Here is a 14,026-nt window from a genome sequence, read left to right on the forward strand (position 1 = left end):
TACCCTTTGAACCTTGTTGAGGCTCTACTGTTTGTGAGCAAGGGACCAAGTGAGCAGAGAACTCAAGAGCATTGTGTGTTTCTGCTTGTTTGAGGCTGTATCCAGAGTTTGACATTGCAAATGGAAATGTAATACTCAGCCTGTAGTTCCACAACTGGTCTCTCTGCATCTCCATTTATGTGAGCTGGATATTTGACTTGGGGCCATAGTTGCTCTAAGTCACAAAGTAGGGCAAAGAAATTAAATAAAATTTAAGGCAGCTTACAAACTGTACAAGCAATCAATCTCAGGAAACTTCACATCTAGGGGTGCCAAGAGGCTTCTCCTGACCAAACTTCAAGGACAGTGATTTCATTCATAGTATTTCTGAGGGCCTGTGTCTTTACCTTACCCTTCCTTTATTTCTAAGGGCATCTTCCATGCCTGTCTTGAGACATGCCTCCTTCACTCCAAGCCATCGTGTTGGGCTGCAATTGTCTGTCAGCTAGAAGAAGCTCACAGTGAGCTGGTCAGTATCAGCACCACTGGGGGGGGGGGGGCGGATAAGTGGTGACAAACTCTCCCAGGGAACCAAAATGTGCCCCAGCTGCTGAAGAGAGATTGCTTCAGAGGGCTGAGAAGTCAATAGCTCGTCTGTGTGTATCACTTCAAGGTTTATCAAGAATATAGACATCTTGGGGGCTGCAGAGATGGTTCCGTGGTTAAGAGCACTTGCTGCCTCTCTTAGTCAGGGTTTCTATTGCTGTGAAGAGACACCATGACCATGGCAACTCTTATAAAGGAAAACATTTATTTGGGGCTGGCTTACAGGTTCAGAGGTTAAGCCCATTATCCTCATGGCAGGAAGCATGGCAGCATGCAGGCAGACATGGTACTGGAGAGGGAGCTGAGAGTTCTATATCTGGGTCAGCAGACAGCAGAAAGAGAGGGACACTGGCCTGGCTTGAGCATTTGAAACCCCAAAGCCCACTCTCAGTGACACATTTCCTCCATCAAGGCCACACTTCCTAATGCCTCTCTCTCCCTAAGCATTCAAATATGAGTCTATCCGAGCCATTCTCATTCAAACCACCACACTGCTCTTGCAGAGGACCTGAGTTTTCAGTTCCCAGCAATCACATGGGAGCTTGCAACCATCCATAACTCCAGTTCTGGGGGTATCTGATGCCCTCTTCTGGCCTACTTGGGTACCTGGTGTTATTACAATATACATGCATGCAGGCACAATGCTTATACATATAAATAAATTTAAATAAATAGAATTAACATGTTAAAAAAAGAATGCAGATACCCTGATCATATCATTTTCCTTCTTTTCCCTTGAAGATCCATATTACGTTTCTTTCTGGCAACATTTGGTCAGCCATAAGAATTCACTGTCTCAATGTATTCATTCATCCATCCATTCATTTTTGGCAGGGTCTCATGTAGCCCAGGTTGGCCTTGAACTTTCTCTATAGCTGAAAATGACGTTGAATATATAACCTTCTCGTTTCTACTTCTGGAGTGTTGAAATTATAGGCATGTATCACATGCCCAGTTTATGCAGTGCTAAGGGTGAATTCAGAACTTCTGTGTGCTAGGCAAGCACTCTTCCAACTGAACTACTCTCTAGGTCCTAAAGGCTTCACAAGTACCATCTCAGAGAATCATACCAGAGATCACTAGCCTACTTGCTCCTGCCAGCATGTTCTGATGCTGTGGGCTCTGTGGGAACATTCACTAGTGGCAAGGACACACTCTTCATGTTTTGTTTTGTTCACAGACCACTCTAGGTGTCTAATAAAGAGTTATAAAATACAAAACCAAACACACTTTTAGAAAGTCACAGCTTCCTGATGCCCAAACATCCACATTCCATATGTCTAACCACTCTTCATGGGACCGGTTTTGTGGAATTCAGACTCAAGAGTTGAGCTGAGCCCCACATCTAGAAGGTTACTTGGCTTAACCTTGGAGCTGTCACTACTGTCTTAAGAAGAGGCATCACATCTTCATTTTGCACTGGGTTCTCATTGTACCCTGACCCCAGATCAACAGCCCCGCTTTAGAGCTTATGAGTATGGTGTTTTCTCACAGCAACCCTAATTCAAGTGAGTTCCCTATAAGGGCTAAAGTTAACCTGTGGGCCCCACTTACTGAAGGACAGATGAGTTCCTGGAATGTTGGGGGATGTGGCTCTTGTGAAGTAACAAGTCATGTATTTTCACTTCAGTAACAAAGTTGCTTGCCCTAACTACATAGGATGTGCTTGATCATACTTAGGTAGGAAATATGAAGACAGGAAGTACATCATGATGGATGCTTACCCCCGATTGGACAAGGGCAGAAAGTACCATAGCCTTGTGGGGGTTTGCCTTTATGAGCACCTGACTGACCTAAATTCAGGGACCTTTCTTTGGGAATTCCAGGTATGGACCTTGCCAGTGTCCATCTTCCTGGCCAATACTAAATAACGCTTACTTCAACTTGATAATTGTGGAGTTGGTCTTTCTCCTCACGATTTTCAGGTTGAACATTTCCCACCACAGACTGAGAATTTAATTGCTTCCTTGGGTGCCTTTGAACACATCACTAAGTGTCTCTTTATCTCAATTTCTTTACTGGTATGAGTATGACAAACTATTTATCTTAAAGGTACATGAATTACCTTTGGGCAAAAAAGAGATAATTAAGCCATGCATGGTTGCATGTGCCACTAACTCCAGCACCCAGGATGTAGAGTCAGTAGGACCATGAGTTCAAGGTTATCCTCAGCTACACAGAAAGATCTAGGCCAACCTGGCTAGCTAAGAACCTGCCTTGATTGAAAGGGAGAGAGATAACAGCTGCAGATGGGCCTACTGACCTTGAATAGTTTCATGTTAATAGAGATGGAATGAATGGAGACCTGTTTACTACATTTCTTATGAGTAGCTTTAGGAATATTGATCAAGCTCTTTTAAGGGATTGTGCAACCTTTAGACCGCTTATATTTTGGTAATAAGAAAATCAAATGAAGAACAGCTACATAGTAGGGTTTGATATTTTAAATATTGACTAAATGTTATGTGTACAAGACTGGAATTGCCAGTTGAAGGTAAAGGATAACTTCTTGGAAGATACTTGCTAAGATGAACTTAGCCTGAGTGATTCTCAGACAGAGCAGAGACTGAACAGTGAGTTACTGGTAACATTTTCTTTAGTAGTGTTTCTGTCTTCTTTGGATCATTTGATTATCTAAGAGCTGTCAATCAATTCAAAGCAACTTTTCCCTTCCCAAGTTGTCCTCTGTAACTCTCATGCCTGCTAAGGAGGAACTGAGGAAACCCTCCCTTGACAACTTGTCTCTGATGTGGGACTTTTAAAAATTTCTTCCACAGAGCTTCCTGGAGCTTTGAGTCTGTTCTGGTGGGGTCCATTGAAGGCTTTTCAGCCACAGGCTCTGCTGATCTATATTTTAAGGAAGTAAATCTATGAAAAATCAATAAGGAGAAGGGGCTGGAAAATGAATGATTAGAATCAGGGAGTGTTCAAGGGGAGAGTGTTGTGAAAAAGGTAGAGAAAGCCGGGCGGTGGTGGCGCACGCCTTTAATCCCAGCACTTGGGAGGCAGAGGCAGGTGGATCTTTGTGAGTTCAAGGCCAGCCTGGTCTACAGAGCAAGATCCAGGAAAAGGCGCAAAGCTACACAGAGAAACCCTGTCTCAAAAAAAAACCAAAAAAGGTAGAGAAACTTGAGCCTTGAGTGCCATTTGCAAGTCTGAGTGAGTTAAGGGGTGAGGGACTGGAGGTGGGATGAGGTAAGAGCAGCTTGAGATTAATTCTTCTGCAGATACTTACTGCTGAGGGTTAAAGACTTCATTTACGTATTTCTATTTTTAATTGTGTGTGTGTGTGTGTGTGTGTGTGTGTGTGTTTAGGTATGCATATGAGTGCCAGTGGAAGCCAGAGCATCAGTTCCCTAGGGCTGGAATTACAGGTGGTCATGAGTTGCCCTGTCTAGGACCTGAGGACCAAACCCTGCAAGAGTAGTGCCTATTCCTCCACTGAATCTTCTCTCCCGCCAAATGCTTAAATTCAAAGCAGTGGATTCGCTGCCACTGCATTTCCAGTGCCCATAAGAACAGAAAAACAAAACAGAACTGATGATCCCTGTTAGTAACTCTGAAAAGGACACTGGCTGAACAGATAAGTGTGTAAGAAAGGAGAAAAAGGTTGCATTTCAGGCTCTTTTGCTGTTTAAATTATTTTTAAATCCACACTTGCATTTTATAATTTTTAAAGGTTATCACCACAACAGATATAGCTCCTGTTCTTCTGGCTTGAGCTTAGATGGGATATGTTATAATTTCCTAAAATGGCAAGAGCTAGGGAAGAAAGGACTGAGCCTCATCAAAGGGTTTGTTCTAGAACACTGTTCACTTACTTAAAACCCTTCTCTCCTTTCTGTCAACAGAAGTGCCCCCCAGACTGTCATTTGTAGGACAGTAGTTTCTTGGGATATTAGCAGTTAAGTAAAAGAGAAGGGGAAAAAAGCTTTGGTGGTCAGATAACTCTGAAAAAATACTTGATTTAACCCAGTTAAGAGGTTTTACTATAGGAATCCTCAGAGCCGATGATATCCTAATGAAGATTGAAAATCATCAAAGGTGAAGCATGTCTCCTGTGGTATTTCCTAAACCTATGCCCTTCAAATGCTTCTGGTGGAGCATCTAACAGAGTCAGCCTTTGAGAAATCACAGTGTGGGAAATCCTGTGGGAAGCACTGTCCTATATTAACAGATTAGTCTTTAACACCCACCACTGGATGTTAACTGTTAGCCGCTCTCTACTCTTTAATGCTTCTTCCTTGGGCAAAGCAAAGGCATGGAATCTTCCCTGTTAAGTGGGTATGAAAATACTTCCACATGAGTGAGCAGGTCCTGCAGTCTAATGAGAAGGAAACTGTTTTCTTCCAACGTTTGTTTCCAGAATCTGCTTTCCTGATGAGGCCCTGCCGGACCTTACTGAGTCTCATTTAGTCTGTTGACATTTAAGGGGAGGGACTCAGGAGTAATGAAGACTTCTCAGGCAGGGCCTTTGGTTTCTCACAGTCATGTTTTCATCTTCTGGGCCTCATCTGAGACTTAAAATCTACCAGGTTGATGTGGTGTGGGCATTTAAGCAGCAATGGCTTTTTAAGTCTTATCCCTCCCTTTCCCTATTATCTGTAATATGTTGGTGGGGGTGCAGGCAGGAGCACAGTCTGTTGACTACAGAATCTTGCAGTGGTGACAGTTCTTAAGGGGTCCATGCAGCTTTGGACCTCCAGTTTCATCTGCTCAGAACTCAAGTACTGAGCCAACAACAGCTTGGGGGGGGGGTCAAATTTGACTCCTGATTTTGTATGTCTTTCAAACTAGAAATAGTGCTTTTATTTTTTGGAAGTTAAAAATAATCACGACTATTCTGTGGTATGTGTAAATTACATGAAATTAGAGTTGATTTTAGATGAGGTCTTTTTTCCACATGCTTGTCCCCACTTCAATCTGTTCCTGGAGTTGTTGACCCTGGAGTGGGTCAGAGCACAGGCTCTCATGGGTCTAACAAGCAAGGCTTGGCAAACCATCTTCAATATGCCCAAAAAAGAGACAATAGTGGAAAGCAGAGAAGAGAGATTTAGTTAATGTGGGTGACCTGGGAAAAGGAACACGAGAGGTCATGGGATGTCTCTAAGACCCTGGCTCGGAGGTTAGGTTTAAAAGGGAAGATAGGAAGTACAGCTAAGAGGACAGCCCCAATAAGGTGTGGTCCGTCCATCCTCATTGTCCCAGTCCCAGTCTCTCCTGTAAGGTGACAGCCTGACACATTGTAAGAACTGTATGAAGTCTTTCCTTGGGAGGCAAGTTCCTCCTCTGGCTGGCACCAGGCTTCAGCCTTTTCCTTCACCCAGCATGGGATTCCTAGGGAAATTCCAATTTCTTGGAGACCATTGTTTCAATAGTCAGATAGCAAGGGGAGGGGCACCAGAGTCTGTCCAGGACATCCGCATCCCAGCCAGGATGGTTATCATTCTGCACTAGAACCAGAGCAAAGGGTGCAACGTATTTCTTTGTGTAGCCAACAACATAACTAAATAAATAATGCACACACTAGTCTTGCCTTAATTGTCAGGCACAGAGAGTCACAGTGGTTCACAGTGGTGCAGTTTCAGTCGTGGTTTATGGAATGTTTTGTTGGATGTTGCTCCCTTAATCTCTGAGTGGAGCAAAAGCATTTTCAAGCTGCAGTTGATACAATATGTCCTTTATGGCTTTAGGACTTAATACCGTTTGGGGTTTTTTTTGTTGTTGTTGTTTCAGAAACAAGTTTTATGTCATTCTTTTAATTTTTTTCATTTCTTGAGATATTTTATATATGTATCATATAAATTGTATTATATTATAAATACATTACAATAATGATTTTGAGATTGTATCATTTCCTCCTACCCTTTCCTCCTTCCAAACCCTCCCATATACCACTCCTCATTCATTCAAATTCATGGCCTGTTTTTTCATTAATTGTTGTTATATACACACATAGCACATACATGCACACACACTCACTACACACACACACATACACACACACACATACACACACACACACATACACACACACACACACACACACTCCTAAATGCATAAATACAGTCTGCTCAGTCTATGTAATGTTACTTGAATGTATGTTTACATGACTGACCATTCAGTATTGGATAACATTTGGTGTGAACTTCCCTGGGGAAGAGTATCCCTCCCACTCTTGGCATTCCTTGGTTGCCTGTAGTTATTCTGAGGCTTCATAAGCTCCCGCTATTTATGTTAGCATATCTGTGGGTATCCTCATTGCTCAGCCCATGTTTAGAAGGTAGAGTCATATTGGTGAGCATTTATAGGTGTAAACTTCTGACATTCCTAGGAGACACAATCTCAGTGAACTGGATCTGACCTGAAAGCCTCCTCCCTGAGGACCAGCTAACATGGTACCAGAAGATACCATGCAAGCTTCCAAAGGAGGGAAGCAACCAACATTCTTACTCAACTATGATGCCCATAAACCATATCAACCATATCAATGACCAGTATGGCACACTAACCCTAAGGGTGTAGTAGTGGCAAATACATATTAGTGGAAACAATATCTTTCTAATTGGATATAAGACCTGCTCAACAAGAGGGAAATCATGCTTGGTACTGGAAACCGAGCCAACTACCCAGGACTAGTGAAGTCGTGAATCTTGGAGGAGAAACCACAAGCACTACTTTACTAAACCAGCATAATCCCTAACTACATTCTAAATATCTGTCCTTATACTCACAGATAAATGTAGTCCTCATCCCTCATCAAGAATACTGTTTTTGTTTTTATGACATTTTAACTTCCCAGACTTCTCCAGAGATGACCCCTAGTATAGCACAGCAGAATCCTTAAGATGGGAAGGGTAGGCAAGGAATTCCTGGGGATTTGTTGTGAAAAAGCAAAGATATCTACTTATCCTCAGTACAACCATTGTTAGGCCTGTAACTTTACTGGATAAAAACAGGATAACCGCAGGTGGCAAAGCAAATACTCTGAGAACCAAGGGACCGGACGAAGTCATTGTGGAAATGCCCTGTGTTTTAGGTCATCTTTCTTAACGGTGCATGGTTCATCATAGGTCACTGAGAGGATGCATTCCACAAAAGTCAACACAAGCCCAGGTTTATTGAGGTCAGGATGCTTGGAAATTAGGGAGACTGTAGCTAGAGTTTTCCTGCCTGGCCCACAGTCAGGACAAATCTCTCTCACCTGCCAGTCCCACAGCTGCTCAGACCCAACCAAGTAAACACAGAGACTTATATTGGTTACAAACTGTATGGCCGTGGCAGGCTTCTTGCTAACTGTTCTTACAGCTTAAATTAATCCATTTCTATTAATCTATACCTTGCCACGTGGCTCGTGGCTTACCGGCATCTTCACATGCTGTTTGTCATCGTGGCGGCTGGCAGTGTCTCTCTGACTCAGCCTTCCACTTCCCAGCTTTATTCTCCTCCTGGAGACCATTAAATTATGTGTCCAGCTCCAATATACTTAAAACTACCTGTGCAGTTATGCCAGCAATTCATGACAACATAGTCAAGAAAACCTACAGCAGTTTCTGGTAGTCTGAAGGTGTTTGTTTCCCTCAACCAAAATGAGTGCCTTTGTTGCTGTTTCACCAGCAACTGGTGCTTGTCAATCTCTCTCCTCGGCGGGATTATGCCTTTGCCTCTTCCTTTATCCTCTGCCGCGATTTGGGTCCAGTTCTGCCCAGGCAGCAGCTATGCCGGTGCTACTGGGTGTCTGTAAGATCACAGGATCTTTGTGCTTTGGATAAATTTAGGTCTCAGCTTCTCTTAGGATGAATTGAATTTCCATGAGCCAATATTACTCTGTATCACACCCCCTTGCCTACAATACATAGCACACACTGCACATAGCTTGTCTTAGCTAATAATATTCACACCTCGAAAAGTAGATTGTTTGAGGACCATATCTTATATTTGGCTCAATTCTCTTATCTTATAGAAGAGAAAAACCTGTCTATTTAATGCGTGTGCATGTAGACTACAACGGAAATTTTGTGACTACAGAAGACAGGAGCACTCCACCCTATTCAGATATTTATTCTTTGGTAATATTTATTAAATATTTCCTGTGAGTCAGACAAGTTCCTTAGCTCTGCGTTCATGGCGAACTAGTTGTAGTACCTGCTCTCAAGTGTTAGTGCCCTCTAGTTTTGAGCCATGCTAGTCACCAGTATAAAAACACAGAACGCTGGTAGAACCTTACCTACTCTTCTTCATTCTCCTGCCTAGCATGCATGACATGCTGGCTTTGACCCCTAGTGCTGCACAAAGTGTAGTGGCAGAGATGGAGGCAGTATATCAGGAGTTCAGGGTCATCACTGGCCACATGCATAGTTGGAGCCCCGCCTAGGCTACGTGAGACTCTGTTTACAAATCAGTGAAAGGACATGATGGAAGGTAAACTAAAATACAATATGAGAAATTCCACTGGGAAGAATTCTCCTTTAACCAGAACAGATTCTGGTGGTTAATTTGCCTGGGTTCCTGTCCTCTTATCTACCCTTCCCCAGTCTCCTTTTTCTCCAAATCTGACTGACTAATACCTTGTATTCTCCAACTTCCCCCTTCATGTCTGTCTTTAAAGATAAGCACAGAAACCCTCTGTGTCTATAAGTAATTTTCTGCTAATAGTGATGGGAAAAGTGAGAGAGGAAGGACAAAATTAATGCCTGTGGGGAAGTCACAAAGCTTCTGGAATGGTGCCTTTGCACATTGGCAGAAGCTGCCCAGTGAGTGGACAAAGGGAACTCTATTACCTGAAGTCAGCCCTCTAGACTTCTGGAGACTAAACAAAAACAAATCTTCTGCCTTAAACATCCTTTCCTATATGGGCATCTGTGAAAGTTTGTATAGTATAGTCCTTAGAAGTCTTCCTCTATAAGCTAGGGGACAGCTGCTTCAGGAGCTTTGAATGAACAGATGTGGACTGGCAATACAAGGCCATGGGAGTATTTTCATCATCATTAGAGGCAGTCCACCTGCTTGAAGTATATCCCACCTAGTTCATGAAGTACAATCAGCAATTGCCCATGTTGCCCTCTTCTTTCCCCATGCTGTGGTGTAGACAGTCAAAGCCTTGGTGGGGCAGCTAGTCCACAAAGGACAGGTGTGTTCACCTTCATTGCTGACACCTACAGCCATTTTCTGGATTCCAAAGCCTCTGTCTAGATAGGCCTTGGTTTCCCCTACAAAGGGATATTTACACCGAAATCCCTGGGTTAAAGCCAGCTGCTCTTTTTAATTCCACCTCTGCCCCTTCCCCACTGGCCCTTGGTATCAGTAAGCCCTGTCCCCACACCCTATGTGGTATGTCATTGATACACACTGGCCATGAACTTCTCAAAGCTGCTTGGCAGACTCCCCGTTCAACCCTCAGGGGAAGGAGGCAGTAATTACAAGTGGTCTTGAGTAGAGGCTCAAAAGGGAGGCTGGGCAGGGGGGAGATGGAGAGGACTCCAAGCTCAGCCAGAGATCGGAGAGCAGTGCAAGTGGAAGCTGCTGAGGAGGCAGCACGGTTCAGCTGCACGACCACCACCAAGTGTGGTCAGTGTCGTGAAGGTGTAAGTGGGCACGAACTGATCCCTAACAGCTGGGAAGAAAATAGAAAAGATTTAAAGTGTGCTTCTCCTGAGGTTAAAAAAAAAAAAAAGCAGTACTCTGCTGCATTTTCTTACAAAACTGTTCCCAGCTGCTGCTAAGGGCCAACACCTATGGCCATTTGGCATATTACCAGAGCAGGAAGTGTGTCCTGGTTCCCTTTTGCTTTCTTGGTGCTGGTTTGTGAAAGACAGAAATGGTTACTACAAAGATGAACTTACCAAATGTTGCCAAGGTTATTTCCTGTGTGTTCCACATTTGAAGCCATTAACTGTTGACCTGTCCTAAGTCATGCTGTGGCCTCAAACTCATGATGTAAGTATGGTCCATCACCCTGGTGGCACATTTCACAGAAAGGAAGGAGTGGGGCTATCAGTGATTGCTGGCTAAACTCACCCCTAATGCTCAGAAAACATTCACCAAGTACATGTCATTGTGTTACAAAAAACTGTCTCCCATTAGCCCTAGAGATCCCATATTACACACATGTGATAACTAAGACCCATGAAGTTTTAAGTACAGTTACAAGACAGACATTACTATTAGAATACAGCCATTATTGAAACACTTCACCGAAGAGAGAGACTTCCAACTTAAAAATCTGCCTTGAGAGTTCTAGCATGAAGGATACCTAGGTTATTAAAACACACCAAATATATCTGGATACTATGATCATATTTACTTTTAATGTAGCTCACTGTTTCCATGAAAACTTACTCTATGTTCAGTTCTAATGAACCAACTTCTCATGGATAGAGCTATGGGTTTCTTCTTATTACTAAGAGTTTGAAAATAATCATACTAGTAGATAAAAATGTGGAACTTGGAAGAAGAAAACCAGCTCTGAGGTTAGTCTCCTTGACAAGCCCATACTTTAGATTGTCAGAGTTCTGCTGCTGTGATATGTGATGGGAAAGGAAAAAATGAAGGAAGGAAGGAAGGAAGGAAGGAAGGAAGGAAGGAAGGAAGGAAGGAAGGAAGGAAGAAAAAAGATGCACACCTTTAATCTTAGCAATAGGGAGGCAGGGGCTAGAAGATTTCTGTGAGTTTGAGGCCAGCCTGTTTTACATAGTGAGTTCCAGGAGAGCCAGGGCTATGTAAAGAGACCCTGTCTTAAAAAAAAAAAAAGAGTTGAGGGTTATCAACTGTGCAAAGTGCCCTAGGTGCTATCATATAGAAGGAACAGAAAGCTTTCTCATTACTGACAGTAGCTGGATGACTTCAGTGTCTTTCAATGAGCGAACTGGTCAGACCATAGAACATGGCAAGAGCAGAGAGAGGTGAACTAATGCATGCCTGCTAGTGCTCAGCTTACTTTCTCCACACGTGTTTGTTTGTTTGTTTGTTTTCTGAGACAGGTTTTCTCTGTGTTGTTTTTGGAGCCTGTCCTAGAACTCACTCTGTAGCCCAGGCTGGCCTCGAACTCATAGAGATCCTCCTGCCTCTGCCTTCTGCGTGCTGGGATTAAAGGTGTGTGCCACCATGGCCCAGCACACTTTCTCCATTCTTAAATAGTCCGGGGGTCTAGGTGATGGTGCCACCCACAGTGGGCAAGTCTTCCCACATCATTTAATGTAATCAAGACAATTCCCCACTGAAATGTGCGCAGCCTAGCCTGACACAGAAAATGACCCATTGAGACTCTTTTCCAAAGTGATTATAGACTGTGTCAAGTTGGCGATCATCACAGTCCCTGACCTTGTCCTCAGCCAGTCACTAAAATGTCTTCTTTTCTCAGTTTGATTGGTAAATGATAATCACATATTTTATATCCCAGGGTTCTTGTGAGAAAAGACTAAAGTGTGTACATGAAATGCATGAAAGCTTGTTAATGTAAGAGTTGCTGGTGTGCATAGGAAGTGGACCTGAGGGTGGGTGAAGGTTTGTGTGTGTGCGCACACGCACACATGCTTTACGCAGATAACAGCCACATAATCCCATGCTTCACAATCCTCCCCATTGTGACTGTGTTTTGCACTCCTTGGAGGACTTTTATGTGCACCCCAGAATATGAGTCAGGGTAGTCTTCCTTGACCATGATGCCAACACAGACTTCTGCTTTCTCTTCCAAAGGAAATCTGTTTGCTGTCAGCTGTGGCCATTCCTTGATGTTTGGTTTTCAGCTCCATTACATTCCCACTCCTGAGAGTACCCTGACAGCAAGTTCCAGAGATCCCCAGCACTGCAACCTTGCATCTCTGCCCATTTTTATTTTGAGCATTAAAGATTCCTATTTTTGGAAATCTACATGAAAGGACAGCCCTCATCTCAGCACCACTCTGCATGGTGTTCTATGAAATCTCTAAATCTGACAGTCACACTTGTGCAAGGACACTATTTTCAGATGTTTCTTTCTCACTCTGTTCTAGGTCACATACTGTCATTCATTTGACTCCTCAATACACACATAAACACATAGGCAAACACACCTCTCTCAGAACCTGAATCTTCCTATTGATCTTAGCACCCCACCCCACCCCACCTCTGTGTAGCCTACATTGTGAATCCTTCCTTAATGAGGACCCTATTCTTTTCCATTCGTTCTCTCTAAATTTGGATGTTTTAAGATTATTTATTAACTTGCATGTGTATATGCCTGTGTGAGTTTACACATAACACATAAGAGCAGGTATTGTCAGAAGTCAGAAGAAGACATCAGATCCCCTGGAGCTGGAGTTAGATGGGTGAGCTTCCTGCTATGTGAGCTAGGACCCAAACCCTGATCCTCTGCAAAAGGAGTGTTGTATATCTCGGAGCCATCACTACAGGCCCTGAATTTGGATCTTGCCAACCACCTGTATTCTCTGCTCCAACTTCATAGAAACAGTTGGGTGTTACTAGACAAAAACAGATGATATTTATTGGAGACAGAGACAGTGCAAACGCATCTTTACCCTCAGGTGGACTTCAGGCTGCTGTCAGCCTCTTCATCGGTTTCTGGCATGTTTCACATCTTGTTTGGAGAAGTTACAGACATTTACCCATCTCCAAGCTCCCTTCCTTTATCCTCAGCTCTACTGGCAATATGGGATGCTGTCCCACCCTCCACGGAAGCAGAGAGCTATGGCAGGTTCTGTTCAGTCCACACATTATTCGGCTCCCCATCAACCTCTACTTCTCTTCTTATTTGAGAGAAGAAAGTTACCTCCTCCAGTCCAAGATTGACATTTCTCTTGTTTCCTAAAGGTTGTGTGAGTGTGTGTGTGTGTGTGTGTGTGTGTGTGTGTGTGTGTGTGTGTGAGAGAGAGAGAGAGAGAGAGAGAGAGAGAGAGAGAGAGAGAGAGAGAGAGAGAGAGAGAGAAGGGGAGAGAGAAGGGGAGAGGGAGGGAGAGAGAAGACCAGAAGACAATTTTAAAATCCCAAAATGTGTTATTTTTCAGGAGCCTCCCTCCCATCATGTTTTTTTTTTCAATACAGTTCTCTTATGAGAACTTTCTTAAGTGTGCTAGTTTCTAGCCAGCAAGCCCCAAAGATCAACCTGACTCTGCTTTCCCAGCACAGGGATCACAATCATGCACCGCTGTGCTGTGGGATGTTCTGTATGGCAAATGTGTTGCTGATTGGTCAATAAATAAAGCACTGATTGGCCATTGGCTAGGCAGGAAGTGTAGGCGGGACAAGGAGGAGAATAAAGCTGGGAAGTGGAAAGCTGAGTCAGAGAGACACTGCCAGCCACCATGATGACAAACAGCATGTGAAGATGCCGGTAAGCCATGAGCCATGTGGCAAGGTATAGATTAATGGAAATGGATTAATTTAAGCTGTAAGAACAGTTAGCAAGAAGCCTGCCACGGCCATACAGTTTGTAACCAATATAAGT

At 43.4% G+C, this 14,026-nt stretch overlaps 1 protein-coding gene across 2 annotated transcripts in view; it reads left to right on the forward strand.

Annotated features, from left to right (window-relative positions):
- Positions 1–14,026, forward strand: part of Far2 (fatty acyl-CoA reductase 2) — a 115,734-nt gene that overhangs the window by 1,247 nt on the left and 100,461 nt on the right. The gene's annotated exons all lie outside the window — the stretch shown is intronic.

The sequence above is a fragment of the Peromyscus californicus genome, unplaced genomic scaffold (genome assembly GCF_007827085.1).
Source record: "Peromyscus californicus insignis strain IS unplaced genomic scaffold, ASM782708v3 Scaffold_6__1_contigs__length_162567912, whole genome shotgun sequence".
Taxonomy (NCBI): Eukaryota; Metazoa; Chordata; class Mammalia; order Rodentia; family Cricetidae; genus Peromyscus; species Peromyscus californicus.